The sequence below is a fragment of the Cavia porcellus genome, unplaced genomic scaffold, assembly GCF_034190915.1.
Source record: "Cavia porcellus strain 051 isolate PalLab524CR breed Dunkin Hartley unplaced genomic scaffold, mCavPor4.1 scaffold_36, whole genome shotgun sequence".
Classification (NCBI taxonomy): Eukaryota; Metazoa; Chordata; class Mammalia; order Rodentia; family Caviidae; genus Cavia; species Cavia porcellus.
This window is the reverse complement of record NW_026947519.1, coordinates 3,918,141-3,937,626: the sequence shown is the minus strand read 5'-3', so window position 1 is coordinate 3,937,626 and position 19,486 is coordinate 3,918,141. Positions and strand designations below refer to the sequence as shown.

Below are 19,486 nucleotides of genomic sequence, written 5' to 3'. Positions count from 1 at the left end.
ATCACCTCTCTGCAGGTCCTGTGGATTATTGTCTTCTCTTTGTGATGTACTATGAATGTTAATGTTCCTCCATCAAATATTGCAATGCTAGCTGAGTTATACTCAGTAACTTTAACACAATATCAGATAGAAAATAAGTACTTTGGCACATGTATTTCTGTTGAAATTTGAATCAGACAAATGTGTGTTTGAAAGATGACACTTTCTAGAGTAATCATTTATTTAGATTGTTATGCTTTTCACATAATTGTGTTTTTTCATTTTTTTTTTAGACACAGGGTCTTGTTACTTAGTCCAGTTTGGCCTTGAACTCCTTATGAACCTCAGGCTGGCTTTAGACTTGAGAGTTTCCTACCTCAACTTCCTTGTGACTTCTATTATTGATGTGCACCATCAGGCCCTGTACTTATGATGGAATTTAATTTCAAAAGCAAAGTTGGTTTTCCTCTTTATGTAGTCAAGACATTTTTCTTCTAAATAATAAGTAAACTTACAATGTCAAGGCTGAGGATATAGGTCAGGGGTTGTGTGAGACCCTAGGTTTAATCTCTAGGGCTTGTGAAAAAGAAAAGAGAAATTACTCGAGTTTTTATATGTGGTTGATTTGTTTGAAACTAATATAAATTGGCAAGAAAACTTTCAAAATTCTAATGGCAGGCTGACTACAATACATTTACATTAGGAAAAAAAATGTATGCTTTTTAACTTTTGCAGATTTGAGGATGACCATTGTGGACAGAGCTGACTCTTCAGGTTAGTTGGACCATCAGAATCAGCAGGGCCATTCTCAGGCAGTCAGCACTGCAGACCTGGTTGCAAGCTCTGTTGGCCAGAGACCCAAGTCTTCATCACTGAGTGATATTTCCTTTCACTCACTTTATTTAGGACTTGTACAGGGTGCTGTTTATTCAGAGTCAGCTGTCTTTGCTAAGTCAGAGCCATCACCACCAAAAGACCAAAGAAAGCACTGTTTTCTAAAAAATATTGAAAAAATCACTGCCAGACTTTTTGTACAAAAGCCACAAGAGTTGATAGTTTCAGAGGGCAGCATGTGGTGTGAGAGAGATCCCCACATGGATGGCCAGGATTCTAAAGTGGAAATCATTTTGCTCTAACATGTAAGCTTTCCTTACTAGCATGTGTATCACAGCAAGGTATTGATTTTAGTTACTCAAAGATGTGTCATTGGTTTTATTTCTAATTTTTAAAGGGTAAACTATGTTGGGGAGAAAGGGGGGGAGTAAGTTTTCTTATGTTTTCAGTTAAACTGTAATTATTATGCTCACTAGGTAGGTATAGAGTCTGTCCTTGGAAAAGAGCAGGTAAGGTAAACACAGTTATATTTTTAAATTTATCCAGATAATTAAACATTGGCTCTTTCAAAGGGTACTTTTAAGCCTGAAAACCCTGATAGTTTGAATTGGAAAGAAAAGCAAGGGTAGAATTACTTTGTAATTGGAATATTGTCTAGCTTAGGATAATTTGATACTTGTCTTGTTTTGAATCTTCTTAGTAACCTTGATATTTTTTTTTAATTTAAGAGGAAAAAGAGAAAAACACAAAACAAAACAAAGCGGTGTAAGGGTACACGTAATACAGAACTACAAACAAAACAAAACAAAACAAAACAAAAATAACAGTAAGAAATCACCTGTTAGTAGATTACATATTATCATCTTGAAAATAGTTGCTCAAATCACAGTATCAAAGAATACAAGGTGGACATTCATAACAGCAAGTGTGTTTAGGGGTGTTAAATAGCTGACTATATCAATGTTTTTGGATCATTGAACACAGCTGTTTGCAGTCTCCCTGTTTGAAAGTAACCTTGATATTGTGTGGGAGTGTTTGTTACAGTTTGTTCAAGGTGTTTTGACTATGTGCAAGGGGAGGCTTATAACTCAGAATACAACTTAATCTGAAGTTAAACGTTGAACTTCAAGGCCTTTAGCTTTGTGATCAAGACTTCCCCACAGGGCATTTTTCAGCAAGGCTTTCACTCTTGTCATATTGCTGGGGCTTCCCTTTATCTTTTCACTCTCCCCCTTTTTAGGACCCTTGTGTTGTTCTCTACAGACTCAGTTTTCCTTTCCAAATTTTGTTCTCTATTCCCTGTGATGCCATGGCCTACTTAAATAATCATTAATATAACTTCAGGTAGAGAGCAACTGTATCATCTTTGACTTCATTAGCACTGAGAAACCAGTTATCCTGGTGATTTTGAATTTTTCTAGTGTGGTAAGTTGTTTCTTTGCCATAGCACCCATCAGAACAAAAAAACATGGGATTCCTGGGAAGGCTAAGTGACATGATGGTAGGAATGGCACTGAATGCAAACAGCCAAGGCAAATGTCCCAGGGTAGTGGTGCATCTTGTGTATTGAACTGATTGTGTTAATCAGCTATAAAAATAATTCTAATGAACTGTTATGTATTTTTCTCCCAGTTTTGACATTTATTAACATATGGACAACTGATCCACTGACCATGTATCCAGTATTTTAAAGAATTCCAACATGAGGACAGGGATTCAGCTTAGAGTCATAATCGCCTGTCTGGGAAGCACAAAGTCATAATTTCAATCCCCACTACTGAAAACAAAGTCCAATATTTCATATTTAATTTATAAAAAATTTAGTTTGTATATGCATATAATTATTTTGAAGAAATAATACTGATTAGAAAATCTAGTCAATATTTAGGCATCTGTGGTTCTCATAAAATTTGTTTTCAGTACCAGAATTCCATGGATTATACCTGGGAAGCCCTTAGGTATATTATTTTTATTTTTACAATATTTTCAAACAGGATATGGCTAAATCAATAAAATGTCCACACTGGTTTAAAACTTGCAATCCTCCTGCTTTGCTCTCTTGAGTAGCTTGTGTTACAGGGGTGCACAATCATGCATAGCTGTAGAGTTAGTTCTCAGTTCTCAGTCATTGAAAGCAAGATTCTCATGGAATCTGCACTTGGCATGTGTGGGTATGTCTATGCAATGGCTTCTAATTGGGAAGCATACCCAATTCTTGTATTATTAATTTATTTATTGAAGCAACTAAATCATTTAGCTTCTCATTTTCTAGGTTGTGTCTTTTAAAGTATCCCTGTTTGCCTTGAAAATGAGATTTAGAAATTTAATCAGAAATCACTATTTCTTTAAGTTTAGAAGCATGCCAAGTTTTTTTTTTATAATGTTTGCTGTTGATTGTTGTATCCCTAGGTGATAGTATTCCTCCAACACAGAAAATTCTTTTTCCGTCAGAGAAGATTTGTATTAAGTGGCAGCAAAGTCACAGAGTTGCCGCTCTGTTTCAGAATCTGGGTAACACTTGTTTTGTCAATGTGGCACTGCAGTGTTTGACATACACACCACCTCTCACCAATTACATGCTATCACGTGAACAGACCAAGACTTGTAAGTGCTATGTGCTGTGGTGCTATATGAATGTTGAATGCTAAGCGGTGGTATGTTAATCTGCTCATTTTTTCCCTCAGAAATGAGATGGATTAAGGTGTTATGTAATCATTAAGAAGTTGGTAGGGCTCAGGATTTAGCTCAGTGGTCCTGAGTGTAATCCCTACTAGTGATTACAAAAAAAAAAAAAAAAAAAAAGTTGGTTTATCCGTTTAGAGTCTAGGATTTTTAGTTAGGCCACATAAGAAGCATTTTGTATGTGAATTGAGCTGGGTTTGGTGTTTATTTATTTTAGTACTGGGACTCAATCTTAGGACCTTGTGCTTGCCAGCCAGGTGCTTATGCCTATGAACTATATCCATGGTCCATGGGGATGGTGTTCAAAAAAACCTTATTTTATCATCATTTGGCATTTCTAATCTCCTCCGAACTTTTCTACACTTGTTAAAAATGGTTTTATTTTTCTTGTGCTTGGGATCAAACCCACATGTCAAGCAAATGCTCTACCCCTGAGATACACCTCCAGCTCTTCCATTAGTTGGCAATGTCACCCACTGTCTGACATTAACAGTTGGGGCAAAAGATCAAATCTTGCCACTCTGCCATTCACTGGAATGCCTCATTCATTTGCAGGCAAAGAGAAGATCGTTCACCATGTCCCAATCTAGTGGAATTCACACAGAGCTTTCCTTTTAGCATCTGAGTGCTCCATCTTTACACTACAGGGCAGAAAAATCAGTTACAAAGGATGAATTGTGGTAGTTCTTTTTTAAAAAATTGATTATTTTTCAAAAAATTATTTGAAAAATTATTTGAAAAATAATGCACTGCTTTTCACTTTTTATTTTGAAACAGGGTCTTGCTAAATTGTCCATTTCTTCTAAATGTATGTGTGTAAATTTCTATAGTATTTATTTTCCTTTCATTGTTTCAGGGCTTGTATTATAATAATATCCCCAGTTTCATTCCTGATTTTAGTAATTGTTGCAATTTCCCCTCAGACCAGTTTTGTGCTCCCCAGTTTATTTTTATTCCATGTAGTGTATATTTCTAATTCACTTGGTATTTATTCATTGATATCTGTATTAAATAACTTCAGTTTCCAGTTATTTGGAGATGATCTTTTTTTTTTCGTGATATTTGGTATTGATTCCATTGTGATTGGAGAAGACTTAAGTTTTTTAAGGTCTCTGAAACAAAGTCAGTTCTTTGTGGGTCCACTGTTCTCTAAATGGTGATTGATTTGTTGTGGTGACTGAGAATATTTTTATATTTTTCAATACACGTGATTTTCTATTGAACTATTCATGGAGTCACTGACAGAAAGATGTTGAGGTTTCCATCTCTAAATGTAGGTGTTCCTCTTTCATGTCTCAGGTTTGAGTTTGATTCGTGTAGTTTTCAGCAGTGTTGTTTGGAATAAACTCATATAAAATTGCTCTTTGACTCTATCTCTGTCTCAGAATGGGCTTCAATTTGTAATTCTCCTGCCTAAGCTTCCCAGTTCACTGGAATTACAGGCATGTGCAACCACATCTTGCAGGATTGCTGTTGTCTCAATGCATTGCTACTTAAATACAGAAAGCATTATTTATGTAAAATATGTATTGCCCTCTGTCGCTCCATTTAGTCCATTTGTGTCAGTCATTTATTTATTCAATGATGGATATAGAGTCCATTGCTTTTGGTCTGTAGTCCATCTTCACTGATTGTATCATAGACATTTTTGAGTAATAGACACATAATATTTCATTTCCACCCTTTGATCTTTTGCTTAACTGTAGCATGACATTTGAATTTGGTGAGTAATAGACAAAATGTGGCAGATCATATATTTTTAAATCATTGACTGATCAATCTGTGTCATTTATTTATTTGGCAATTTAATTTTTAATGTGAACCCAAAGCCTTTGCACTAAGCTATATACTGACACTGCTTTTCACTTTTTATTTTGAAACAGGGTCTTGCTAAATTGTCCAGGCTGGGCTCAGATTTCTGCTTCTTCTGGTACAGCCACACAGAGTCCTGAAATTACATGTTTGCATAATATATGTCTAATTAACCAGTTTATGTAGAAATTAGAATTAATATGATCACTGATACACCTAGACTCAGTGTGCCACTTTATGTTCTGTTTTATTATTTGTTCACTTTTTTCTGTTCTTTCTCTTTCTTTTCTTTTCCTTTCTTTCTTTGTCTCTTTTTCTCTGTTTGGCTTACATAAAAATGTTTACAAATCCATTTTTTATTTACATGGTTTTTTAGAGTGTATCTGCTTCTGGGACTCTATATATGAACATAATTTATTGGTCTTCTGGTATTTTCATGTTATGAACTTGAGTGTTATTTAGAAATGTTATCACTTTTTGTACTTTTTATTTCCTCTTAAGTTATAATTTTTTAAATTTATTTTATTTATTTTATTTTATTTTATTTTTTGTGTGTGTGTGTCTTTTTCCTTTTTACCGGTACCGGGGATCGAACTCACGACTGCCTGCTTGCAAGGCAGGCACTTATGCCACAGAGCTAAATCCCCAGCCCCTTATAATTTTTTTAAATATATTTCCTACTTACACTTAGAGTCAGGTCAGGAAGTATTATAATTTTTGTTTGATGAATTTTTGGTTCTTTGTGCAGGATTTTTGATTTGAAACCTGGGGTTCTTCAGATTACATTAGGGGACCCTGGGTCCTCTCTAAGCTGTGTTTTATCCAGCTTTCCTGACACTGCTTAGGCCCAGGAAGTGAGGTTAGGCTGAGGCAAAGTCCAGGTTCTCCTCTCAGCTTCCATTGGCTGAGTGGTCCCTGATGCTGTGAGGTGAGGTTGGGGAGTTGTATCTCTGCAGGGTCCCCACTGATCCTGCAGTGTGAGTAGCTTTGAACTATTTAACCCTAAGCGGTAGGGTAAGAGTCAGCACCTATAAGTTACTGGGTGGGGATGGAACACACAGACTCATGGGGCTTCACCTTCATGGGGCTGGGAGAACTAAACCCACTTTGAGGAAAGCTCCATCTCCTAATCAACTTCCCATAGATCTGTCCTAGGGTGTGGGCTGGGTGCCTCATCACTTGGCAAGTGAAGTCCAGGCTCTGCACTTGGCAGGTGCAGGTGATGTTAGAAGTGGAGTCATATTTGCTCTGGAGAATGTGCCTGTTCTTTTACATAATGGTCTGTTAGGAACAGCTTTAGTAGAGGCTTAAGAAAAATGCATTTTTATGGGCCCTGGAGACTGGAGGCTTGGCTTGTTGTCTAGGGCTATCTGGAAAAGACACCAGAGTGGTCACGAGGTAGAATACAGGAATGAGGGGGGAAAGCATCAGGGCAGAGCATATATTCAGGCTTCCACAGGCAAGACAAATCAGGGCAGTGTGAATCTTTGCACTAGCCCATTTGAATAGTTTCAGTGGGCTCTAAGCTGTAGGCAAGGTTCTTACTTGCCTTGGACCTCAGCATGTGATGATTACTGCAGACTAAAGCTGCTGCCTGGGTGTACAGGCCAGACAGAAGGGAACATGGTTTTGAACTGTTTAGTTTGCTGAGCAAGGGTACACTCCTTTCTGAGCCATTCCCTGTATCTAGAAATTGGGAGAGGTAAGGGTCCTTTCAGCCAGAAAGGATTTTAAAATTGTGACCAAAGACTATTGTTTGTATCATATTTGGGGGAGGATGTGTACACACACACAGGAGATGGTCCAGCAGGTTTTCTAAAGTTATACTCCCATTTATTCAAGGCTAGTCTGTGTCTTGTCATTTACCTGGATGGAACAGGCTTTGTTCTATGCATTTGTTAGTGCTTCTGTATTGGGGTCTACGTCAGCTCCATATCTGGAGTATTGGAAAAACAAAGAAAAATAGAGAAACCACTATCATGGCTTGCCAGTGTCCCAAGGTCCACAGTGTATGTGTCTTTATCTGTGCTTTTCAGAGTCTTTATGTATTCATTAAAAACACATTTCCAATTCCAAGGATGTTTTTGTCGTCATAGTTGGCAGAAAGAACAGGAGAAACTACTCCAGTTTCATCTCCCCAGATTTGCAAATATCATCTTTGTGAAATGTGTTGAAGTCTTATTATTTTTTTCTAATACTTGAAAGATGTTACTGCATGAATTGAAGGTCTGTGCTATTTCTTACATGAAGTTTGCCACCAGTTTCCCATTCTTCCTTTCTATATATGGAATGTTTTTTTTTTTCAAGGTGTTTTCAAGTTTTTATCACTTGTCTTGAGCAGTTCTAACTGCGGTTTCTTGAGGTTTTAAAAATGTATATGTATTATTTCCATGAAATTGGGACAACTTTTTGACATTTAGAAAACAGCAAATACTTCCCAGAACAAAATAAACTGTGTGTGCAAAGTTATTTAAATTTAAACACATGTATCATATTCTTGTAAAACACCAACTCTTGTCTCTCAAAATATACAATCATTTCATGACCTTAAAAGTCTTTGTTGTACTGTACTTTGGAAGATAAGTATTCCTTGAGGTATTTCATCCATTCCATTACTTTCATATTTCAGTTAAGTTCATATTATGGGCAACTTAGTATTGTCCCTTAGCTCACTGATACACTTCCCATTTTTTATTGTGATTTTAAGGTTTCTTTTCCCTCTTTGTGTATTATTACAGATAGGGGTTAACCATTGTTCTGATTTGTTTAAATGCCCCCTAGACATCATGCAGGAATGGAGGTGACTAAATCTACATTTATATTTGGCTCACCGTGTAATGTGGGGACTGGTGTTGTGGGTGCTAAACCAATCCAGGGGTGGGTAGCCAGTGTACAATATAAGGGAGGGAAAGAGTCATGCTTCCCACTTTTGATGTTTCATTCTTGTTGCTTGTGTACACCTTGAACAGCTGCTGCTCAGCCACAACACCCTGATTTGGAGCCAGTGAGTACAGACTGAAACCTCAAAAAAAAAAAATGTATGCTAAATATTCCTTTACTTGCTTCACTTTTGGTGCCAGGTATTTTGTTTTAACATTGAGAGAAAAATAACCAAGACAACCAATATAATAGGCTACTTTCTATTCATAATGCATGTCTTCAAATTAAATAATGTTCTATTTTATAACATCTAATATGGTATTAATCATTTTGTGTATATTTTTCAGCTAAGAGAGTCTATTAAAATGATTTGTGCTATACTATAGGGTGTAGAGTACTAGAAATAAGTTTTATCTTTTCAATTTTTTAAAGCTTTATTTGAAAAGTTCTGAACAACCTTTGCATAAATAGAATCTATTATGTTTTGGGGCCAAATAATTATTTTCTGTAAGGTGATACTGGGTTTTTTTGTAGGATATTTAGTGTACCTGGCCTCTGAGACTACTGGCACCTAAAAACACTTAGCACGAACTAGAAATCAGTTTTTAACAATTTTATTTCATTTATTTGTTTTTATATTGAAAGGAATGAAAGAATGCCATAAATTGGAAAAAACAAAACAATGAGAACCATAATGGATTTTCAATAGAAGACTGAAGGAGATCAACCATAGTCCTATATTGTATATTATCATCCTCTAAACATATATTCATGCTACTACTGGCTTTAGGCCTCCAAAGTATCAATAAAAACAAACATTACTTTGTTTTTGTACTTTGATGGCTATCACATTGGCCTGTGTTCCTCTAAATCAATTGACTGCCTCCAAAGGGATGGTGAGTCTCTACTTGTCTCCTCACCCTCATGGCAGCTGGCTCACAGCAAGGCATAGGTTGACTTCTTGGTTCTCCTCTCTGCCCACAGCTGCTTTTGGCTTATAGTTATGGCAGGCAGACTTTATGGTTCTCTTCTTGGCCCATGTGGCTGTTGTTGGGTCTTGGGAAGAGCAGGCTGACTTCTGGGTTCTCTCAGGGGCCCAGAGTTTCTTGTGTTTTTACATTTTTAAAAGCCTTAAAAAACAACATGTAGAGACCACAATTTATGGGCAAGAAAGCAAGAACATTTATGTAGAAATTTCTAACTCCTGTTATGGCAAACATTCTTTCACCATTTGCAACTAATGGTAACACAGGGGAAAAAAATCTTGTTTTTCTTGTATAGAATCAGTCAGAATACTGCCTTTGAAATGAGGAAAATTGTGAGTCTGTCTTATTGTGTAACCTTGGGCAGACTTTTAACTCTCGGAGCCTTTTCACTTTCTTGAAATAGAGCCTATCTATACTTAGCATTTGGGTTCTTAAGAGAATTAAATGGAAGTAAATGTAGACAGGTCAATGCACACGCATAGCAGCTGCAAATTTAATTTTATTTCAGGAATGTTCTCTACAAGTGTGATTTACTGTCCATTTTGCTAATATGAGGCATTGTAATCTATCTTTCAGGTCATGCAGGAGGATATTGTGTGATGTATATGATGCAGGCACATATTATCCAGGCACTCAGTCTACCTAGGTATGCTATTAATCCCATGTGTCTGATCAGTGAACTGCAGGGTAAGTATAAACCAAGGAAGTATTTCTTGGCAATTAGAGTTTTCCTGATGAGGGCTGATATCTCTAATCCAGTGATCCCCTCACATCAGCCTCCCAGGTAGCCAGGACTACAGGTATGCACAGTCATGTCTGACTTTTAATTAGTAGTAGTGGCCTAGATGATTTTTAAAAAGTGAAATGTTTAAAAAAAAAACAATGTGTTTCATTGTATATGAATATCTCTTTAATTTGTAATGCATGTTTTTTTAATATTTTTACTATACAAACTATTTTAAAAAATTAAAGATATAACAAAACAATGGAGACCTTAGTTTAATATCCTCAAAGTTTAAATCATTCAAACCTTACTTGTTAGTAAAATCATTTATAGATGCCTTTTCTCTGTTGGATTTATGTGTCTCTGGTACTTGCCCACAAATTTCTTTAAATGGTTTGTAATTGATTTTAATTTGGTAAATTAACCCTGTATTGTACTAGGTGAGAAGATCAGTCAAAATGAAGATGTTAATACTTGGCCATTAGGTTAGCTCATTAGTCTAGTATTACAGGCTCATACAACACACCAGGTTCTGTGTACTTTTTAAATTAACCTTCCCTTTTTTGTAATTAGTTAAGTTGTAAAAAATGCATAGAAATAAAAATAATCTTAATCTGTCATCCAGCTTGGTAATTATAGGGATGCATAATTACACAATGATTAATTGTAATGATTTTGCCTTAGAAGTTGCTAAACCTTAAATATTAAATATGGCTTTGGCATTATTGGTCATGAAGATTTAACAGTACAGAAATCTTTAGATCATACTGGAGTCTGGTACAATTTATGTAGGGCCTATTTGTATAAGTTAATAAGCTATAAATGAACACTAAAATTTAAAAGACAATCTTTAAGGTATAAACATAAAAAGGATACAGATTGCTTTGTTGAACGTCTTTTAGTCATGCTGCTCCTTCTTGTTTTGTCCTCGTCCTTCTCTTACTCCTTCTCCTTTTCCTTCTCTTTCTCCTTTTGTACATGCAGGCATTTTTTTTACAATTGAGCTAAATTCAAAACACACTTCTCTTGTTTTTCTACATCATTCACTTCCAATACAACTCTGTACCTTCACCATATTTATAATCCTGTGCAATCACTCTCAAAGATTTATCTGAAGAATTGCTTCTTACTTAACCTGCCCCACTATACTCTTCCACATGTAGCATCAAAATGTTAGAAAATATATTGGGGCTTTGGAGATAGCCCAGTGATAGAGCACTTGCCTAACATGTGCCATGCCAGAACAGCTTTTGTTTGACTATTCATACATTTACTTTTAGCAAGTATAATTAACCACTGTTTTTCTTTATAAAAGTGTCATTCTTCAGAATGTGTTCTTTGTATACAAATACATTTGAGTCATGGAACTGCTATTTTTGTCAGTCAAAGTGGTGAAATAGCAATTTTACATGATTTCAGTTAGAGCATATATCTATATTTGCATAAATATGGAAAACTAAGGGCATAATAAATTTTCTGTTATTTGTACATTTGTGCTGATTCTTATTTATAATTTGAAAAAAAATAATTTATTTTTGCAACTGCTAAGTCATCAAGAAAGACTGAAATGAAAATATAATTTGTTCTTGGTCATTGGTGCAGGATATATGTTGAATATGAGTGTCCTGCATTGGGTCTCTTATGATTTCGAGTGTCATATTCACAGTGGGTACATTCACCTCACATTTGAATGAACTTGAGTCAAATGAACTGAGGTTGACTTTATTCAAATGAATTGTGTCAACTTGTTATAGACAGTAGACTCACCCTATAGCTGCTCCTAAACTCTCAGGAACTGCAGATCTGCGGGCTCTTGGTGAGAGAGCATAGTGTTTGTGTGAGTGCTGCTTTCTTATTCAGTATAATTTTGGCAGCTTCTAAGGAACATAGAATGTAACTTTGAAGACTAGGCATTTAATATATAATGATAAAGGCTTGTCTTAATATTTCTGGGTATAGGTAGTCACTTCCAATTTGGAAACCAAGAAGAAGCTCATGGATTTCCTCAGTACACTCTTGATGTTATGCAGGAAGCATGCTTACATGGCAGCTATGAGTGAGTACATGTCATTTCTTCGGTTTACATCTCAGGCTTATCACACGTATTTTGCCTTTTATGTTCAAAATTTTTTATTTTTTGGCTTTACATTGCCTGTTCCCCACCTTATTTGCATAATTTACAATGTCTAAAATTTAAAAAGATTTGTTTACCATCACAATTTGAAGTTGTTGAATTCAAAATGTTAGGAAATGAATACTGTTTTTGCTATTACTTAACTTTCGAGTGCAGGATGCTTTGGCAATGTAAAAGTATTTGCTTCTTTCTAATTGAGCTAGACATTTTCTCTGTTGACCTACAGCCTTATAAATATGTTTCCTGTCTCTTGTCTCTGTATCTCACTCTCTGTTAGTTACCAGTTCCGGTAGCTCCTTCCTAAACTCTAAAAGCAGACTGAAGAGTGAGAAGAAACAGAAAGTTATGTAACTTTGCTAACCCACCTGACACTGCCCACACACCTGGTCCAGTACCTCTCTGTGTATTCCACTCACTGCCCTGGCCTTTGTGGTCTGGATAGTGACAGACTCTGCTTTTCCCCCTGCTTCACTTCCCACAATGGATGACAAAGCTGCTGGGAGTGCCTTCCACTTGCTGCTTTGTTTCTGAATTAAATTTCTGACTGAATTTCAAAGTCCCTTCATGATTTTGTTCCTTCCATCTTCTTCTACAGATACTTACTGTGTTCCACCAGGCGGGGCTAATCTCTGGGTACCATGAAGACTACATTTTAAAAATCTCTCTTTTGTGCATGCTTGTTTTATAAATGTGCAACCTTTAAAGTCTAGTCATATCATCTATAAATTAGCAGAATTTATTAATCACTGTTTTGTCTTTTTCAGATTAGAGAGACAATCAGGTCACCACTCTTATTTATCAGATATTTGGAGGCTATCTAAGATCAAGAGGTAAGACTGTATTCACAAGTCCATGAAGTGACACATGCATGTGGTATTAGAATGCAAATAGTCAAAATGAGGTAAAATATAATCCTTTTTCCTCTTTAGTGGCTGCCCCTATGTCAGTTTCTACTATGTTCTTTGGGTAGTTCCTTATTCATGAGTAACTGAGATGCAAGTATACAATATTATGTTTTTGTCTTAATTTTAGTAGTAACAGATTCTTTCATACCTGCCATAGTGTTTATTTTTTCCACCATTGGATATTTAGTTAGGTTTCTATTCTCTTATCACCAGTGCATTATTAAAGAGTACCATGCACTCATACTTTATGTCTGTCTTACTATCTTTTCATTGCTGAGCAAAATACTGAGATCTAAACTAAAGGGGAAGATATTTATGTAGCTCATAATTTGTAGATGTTTCAGTCCATCATCAGCTGGCTAGAAAGCTGATTGGCACAGCAGGGCCCAACAATTCAAGATGGCAAAAGATGCCAAAAGAAACAATCGCAGAAAGATTGCGGGAGCAAGCTTCTTTTCTCTCTTTATATTGTATGCAAAGTATCTGCCCCTAGGACAAGTGTAGGTAGCCTCAGACAATGTCTGTGCTTTTTTCTTGCACAGGCTGAGGGTGTTTGCAAAGTGAGGATGCTGGACCATGCTAAATTATTAGTTAATATTTTAATCTTCTCAAGTTGATGAAAAGAATTGACAATTATCACATCCTAGGGTGTAAGCAACTGGACTAGCGCATTTCCTCTATACTGTGGGATGCAAATCAGATGAGTTGCTAGTTAAGCTCTGAAACTTGTCAAGGTGACCCAATGTATCAACTGTTATAACGTGGGCCCCGGTATAAAGTCCACGGAAACAAGAGTCCAAAACTTAAGTGGCAAAGGCTTTATTGAGCCAGTCCTGGCGGCACAGTCTCTCCTGGATCAACCCAAAGACTGCGCGCCCAAGACTGGGGAAAGGGGTTTTTAAAAGTAAGGGAAAGTGGGGAGGAAACCTGTAAGGCCATTAAACCTGTTGACCCGCATCTGGAAACTGTATTGCTGTCCACTTAGCTCTGACCGTCCCGGGAGTTCCTGGTGTTGCTCAAATTACTCCCATCCTGCAGACTGACATTATCTCAGAGTGGCACGTCTGCAGCAATATTTGGAGAAGAAAGTGGAGAGTTAATTATCCCAGGACAGCTTGTCTTCGCCAGTGAGTGCGAAGGGGTCACGAGCTATGAGATGCTGGAACTTAAGTTTTACAAAGATCTGATATCTAACCCATTGATACATACAGAACAAAAGGAAAGCACCGATCGGGGTTTGGGCCACAGTATTTCCCGGTAATTTCTTTGAAGCTAAACAGTTCTTAAAATTGGGGCAGGCTCATTTTATGACAGATCATCACCAGGTCGGGGAGAGGTCACCAGAAACCCAAATTCTTTATGGCCCAGATAGGTGGGTGGGGGGAGGCAATAAGGCGCGCTACAGAACAGGAAAACGGCGAGTATCTATCTTGTGGGAAGAGTAACTAAGGTTAGGTAAAAAGGTTAAACTCATGGGCAAATCTCCCTGCATATAAACACACTACTTCAAACAATGTGTAAATTAGTGGGCCTTCTTGTCTTTTTTAGTTCTTTAGCGAAGACTAGAGGCGCCTACCCGTGATTAACAGCCCTTGTTAGCTTGTTTTAGCACCACTCTTCTTGTTTGTAGAGGGCCGCTCCGTGATTAACATCTCAATTAAGTGAAATTCTTGCAATTCTTTACAGGGGAGAGTATTGCTCAACATATCAATTGGGTCACTTAACATATCAGTTAAGAAAAGAAAACATTTAGTAAGCCGCGGTACAGGTTTGCTATAATACACAAAATGATGAAGCTACTTTCTTAGAGTACAACATCAACCATTACATTGTATAAGTAAAAGTGCATGTGATAAATTTTCAGTATTAGTATTTGAGCCATAAGTTATATTTTAAATTTTAAAATTCGCATTTGTCCTTCTAAGAGGTCATAGTAGTTTATATTTCATCCAGTAGTACACTGATGTCAAAATTCTTGAGTCTTTTTCATACACTGTGGATAAGATTAACTTGTCTGCCAATCTAGCAGAAGAAAAATTTTATACCATTTTAATTATCTTTCATTTTAAATTGTTTGAGACTGCCATGTTGATTTTGCTTTAATTATTTTTTCACTTTATTCTTATTTCAGTCACATGTCAGACTCTTTTCATCTATATCTTGATGATACATTGGAAACAGAGGTAAATCTCATACTTTTTGAGGTGGTCAAGTTATAAAGCTTTATTACTCTTTTACTTTTCACTTAGTAAGTCTTAATCAATCTGGTTTTGATCTTGCAATGGCAAACCTTAATTGGGTTCAGGGTTATCATCCTAATGGGAAAACATTTTTTATGGCCTTGGAAGTTAATCCCAAGGCCCTCTAGCCCTCAGCCAAATTTGCAGTCCATTTTAAAAATCATTTTGAGATTGAATCTGAATTGATCAAGCAGGACAAAATCTTACAATCCTCCTGCTTCAATCTCCAAATTAGCTGTCAGCACAGCCACATCATTCCAATAGAAATATTATTTCCTCATTAAAATGCTGCTTTAATTTTCTGTGTCTTCTTCTTCCTTGCTTGCTCTCTCTGTCTCTTTCATAAGCCACCATCAGTGTGGGAAGATGTGGCACAAATGATTTTTCCTCCAAGGATGTTTGCAGTTTTAAAGAGGCATTGGCTCAGTTTGTGAAGTCAGAACAGCTAGAAGGAGAGAACTGCTACAAGTGTAGCAAGTATGATGGGGTGGTATGTGGTTGGCTGTCCCTCATTTGGCCAGTTCAGGTGAATCTTTAAATTAGTGTATTTCAGAGAAATAATAAGTAGAATTCTAGAGCACCAAAAAATAATCCATACATTAGACTTCTTAATCCTTTGTTTCTCTTGACTTCAAGGTGCAACAATATGGTTCCAGCTTCAAAGAGGATTTCTATACACAGATCATCTAATGTTCTCACACTGTCTCTGAAACACTTCTCCAGTTGAATAGGTAGAAAAATGGCCAAGGTATGTAGATAATGTTCTTAACAGTTTATGTGGAGCCAATATTTAAGCGCCAGTAGTTTTACATAACTGAACAATTTTGGTAAATTTCTTTCTACAATTTTTTTTTTTTTTTGCATTGGATAGAAGGAGAAAAAATCAAAGAATTGAACAAATAGTTGGTCTGTGTGCCTAAGATTATGTGCATCTTTACTACACTCTTGAGGTCAAGCCTACAGAGGAAATTGGCAATTCTTATCTATATTAGGCATTCATAGTCAGTTCTTTGATATCCATGGAAATGAAAGTACACAGCATGAGTATGTATAATCTGAAAGTCCAAAGAGGACTTTCTTACTACATTTCCCTCTCTTTCATCCAATTTTATTTTGTTGTTTTCTTATTTTTCACATACATTCAATTTTCCTATTTTCTTTCCACTTACTAAAGGTTGAACGAGGTCCAAAATTCATGGAGAAGGCTGACCATGATGCACTCAGAAAGTTAAAGCAGGAAGATTAGGAGTTTGGGACCAGATTGAATGATATAGCAAGTTTAAAACCAGACAGGCTTACACAGTGAAGTCTTATTTCAACAAACAAACAAAATTGCAATGAAATACATGAGAAATAACTAACCTGTTCTTTAATTATTGGAAGGAGTCTGGAATAGAGTCATGTTCCAGCACTAGGGAATCTGAGGCAAGAGAAGGTTTGCAAGTTCAAGATCAGCCTAGGCTTGAGGCCAGTATGTTCTACAGATTAAGATCTTGTGTCAAGAAAGCTACTTACTTATTTAATTAATTAAATAAAACTAAAATAATTGGTGATGAATGCCCACAGTTCTCAATTTGTGACTATCACCTATCATGATTTTGGGAAATTCACTAAATGTGCATCCTAAACTGTTTAACGAAAATAAAGACTGAGAGAATAGCTTAGTTATCCTTAGACCTGGTGTATTTTAGGTATCTTGTCTTTGGAAAAGTGACTCAGCACACTGGGTTTCTGCAGGAAAATCACCATGCTGTGTAGTGCGGTCTCGTGCTGCACTGTATATACCCTGTAACTGAACATGTACGGCATTCACAGACTTTAGAAATGAAATTTTTTCTTCTTTGTCCATTTATGTTTAGAATATGAAATACCCAGAACATCTCAACATTAGACCTTACATGTCTCAGCCCAGTGGAGAGCCTATGCAATACTCTTTGTACACAGTGCTGGTCCACACCAGATTTAAGTGCTGTGTCGGCCACTAATTCTCTTACATAAAAGTAAGGCATGTGGATTTTGTGCTTGCTTTTACATAGACTCTGTAAGACAACAAGCAATAGCATTCTCTGGGGGAAAGTTGGAAGTTTTACATGTCATGTATGAATGCTTGTATTCCTCCTTCTTTTCACTGTATTTTTGTTAACCTGAAAAAATCTAACATTTCTCTCTTGCTGACTGCCTTTTGCAGTAAAGCAATAACCTGTGGTACCAGATGAATGACTTCATGGTATTGCCCAGTGATATTTCATCTATGCTGACCAGCAAGCCTATGTACCCTTTTATGTTATGTATTGTTAGTGCAAAAAGCTGCCACACTTTTTGTACTGTAACTGCTTTTTATCTCACCCACATTCAATTCATTTTTGTGTGTTTTTTTTTTTTAAAGCCAGTGCTTAGGTTTTAGCCTTTTGCATGCTCTGCAGCATCAGGAGGTGATTTCTGAGCTCGGGTTAAGGGTGGGGATTAGATCAGAGCCCCATGGCACTCAAAATTGAGAGAGGCAGAGGAAGAGAAAGGGGATGACTGAGATGATGGGGTGGCTTATGCTGCTACCTGGGCATGTGACGGCCATGGCCAGAGGGCTCAGGATTGGAGTTCTGAGCACCCTCCCTGGTTCCACCCAACTTTTCTCTAACACTGAGCACAGTGCTGGTTATGTATCAGTCTGGGCTCGGACAAGCAGTTGATTGATTCTGCTGTGGCTGTAAAGTAACACAAATTCCACTTTAAAAAAAAAAATTTCTGCTGTGCCCTCACAAGTTTCCCCTGAACATTTCTCCCCACCACAGACAAAGGAAAACCCAGGCACTATGACTGAGCCACACCCCAGGCCCCAAGGTACCCATTTGAAATATGGTGGCTTAAATTTAAAAATGCCCTAAAGTGTTCAACAATGGCATTATGTGTGTCGGAACTTTATGCAGTTGTCAAGAGAGGCTTTTTTCATTTCTTCTTTTTTAAAGACAGTTTCTTGCTGTGTCACCATCTTTTGCTGAGTGGTTTTATACACACTTCCTTTTTTTTAATCCTTTGAGAAAGTGCCTACTGTACATTGAGGGAAAGCAGTTTGTTATAAGAGATCCTGGTGTTGTGCAAAGGATGGGGAAATGATCCATCCAATGAAAGGGGAACCTTCTGGATGGACAGGTTGATACATTTGTTTCCTACTTTCCCATACACTCTCTACATCTTCTACATTGGTCCATATTTTTAATTTAAAATACAAACAGAAAAAGTATCCATCTGATAGCAGCTTCCTCAGAATAGAGTATGAAAGTACTATTTCGTTTACCTGGCTGACCTTGTGACCTGGGCTACACACCCCAAAACTGACACACACCCCTCCAGCAGCCAGTGCATCCTGTGGTTCTGTGCAGTGTGATTTACAAGCAGTGCCTTTGCCATTGGTGTCTTCCAGAGAGACTGAGATTGTAAAGAAGTCCCTAATAAGAGGCCATTTGTTGTCCTAAGCCCTCCCTTTCTTTGTCCCTAGGACCAATGATGTGAAGCACAGAGGTGAGGTTACTTTTCATTCCCCTGCCCCCCTGTCATTTCTCTTCACACATGGACACCCATCACCATACCTCCACCAAAGAGGAGGCTGCATCAGGGTTTAATGGACCACAGCTGGCATTTCACATAACATGGGTAACACTTCACAAGTGGCCTCTGATTTTTACCTCATTCTAAGGGTCTGTCCCTAAAAACTCAGGCTAACCATGAAGTTGTTTTGTCATGTCTACAACTGTATTTCTTTAAAAAAAAAAAAAAATATATATATATATATATATATATACACACACACACACAGGCCTTTATTTCAAAACATGAAACATACATTTATTTCAGCATGAAAGATGATGGACAGGGACACGTGATGTGAGCATATTTAAATGTTAGTGCCCACTGTGGACCTGAGCTTTAGCCTGGTGTCATATCACTGAGTTTTTAAATCACATTAGCCGACTGGAATGTGATCCTATTACAAGGACACTTTGTATCCACACAGCTATTTTAGGAATAAGCCATTTTTCCTCTGTGCTGTCCCCAAGTGTGTGATCATGCCCATGAGCCTCTATGCCCAAGGGTCCTGACAGTCCACAGGGTGAAGCCATTGGAAACCCCTTGTCCAGGCCTTCTACAGCTTGAACTGCATTAGGTCATTCTGCTGTCAAGTTTTGCAGCTCAGTTTGACTTTGATTTGAACCATTAGATTACCTGCTTAAATGCTTTTTTTATGTAGGCTTTGGTCTCTGTTTCAGTTAAAAGCCTTTATGAGATGGAGTGATGATGAGCTTTGTGATGGCTAG

At 37.1% G+C, this 19,486-nt stretch overlaps 1 pseudogene; it reads left to right on the top strand.

The window, feature by feature from the left end:
* The first annotated feature begins 722 nt into the window (after nucleotides 1-722).
* On the top strand, nucleotides 723-18,793 carry LOC134474718 (ubiquitin carboxyl-terminal hydrolase 42-like; annotated as a pseudogene).
* Nucleotides 18,794-19,486: the final 693 nt, after the last annotated feature.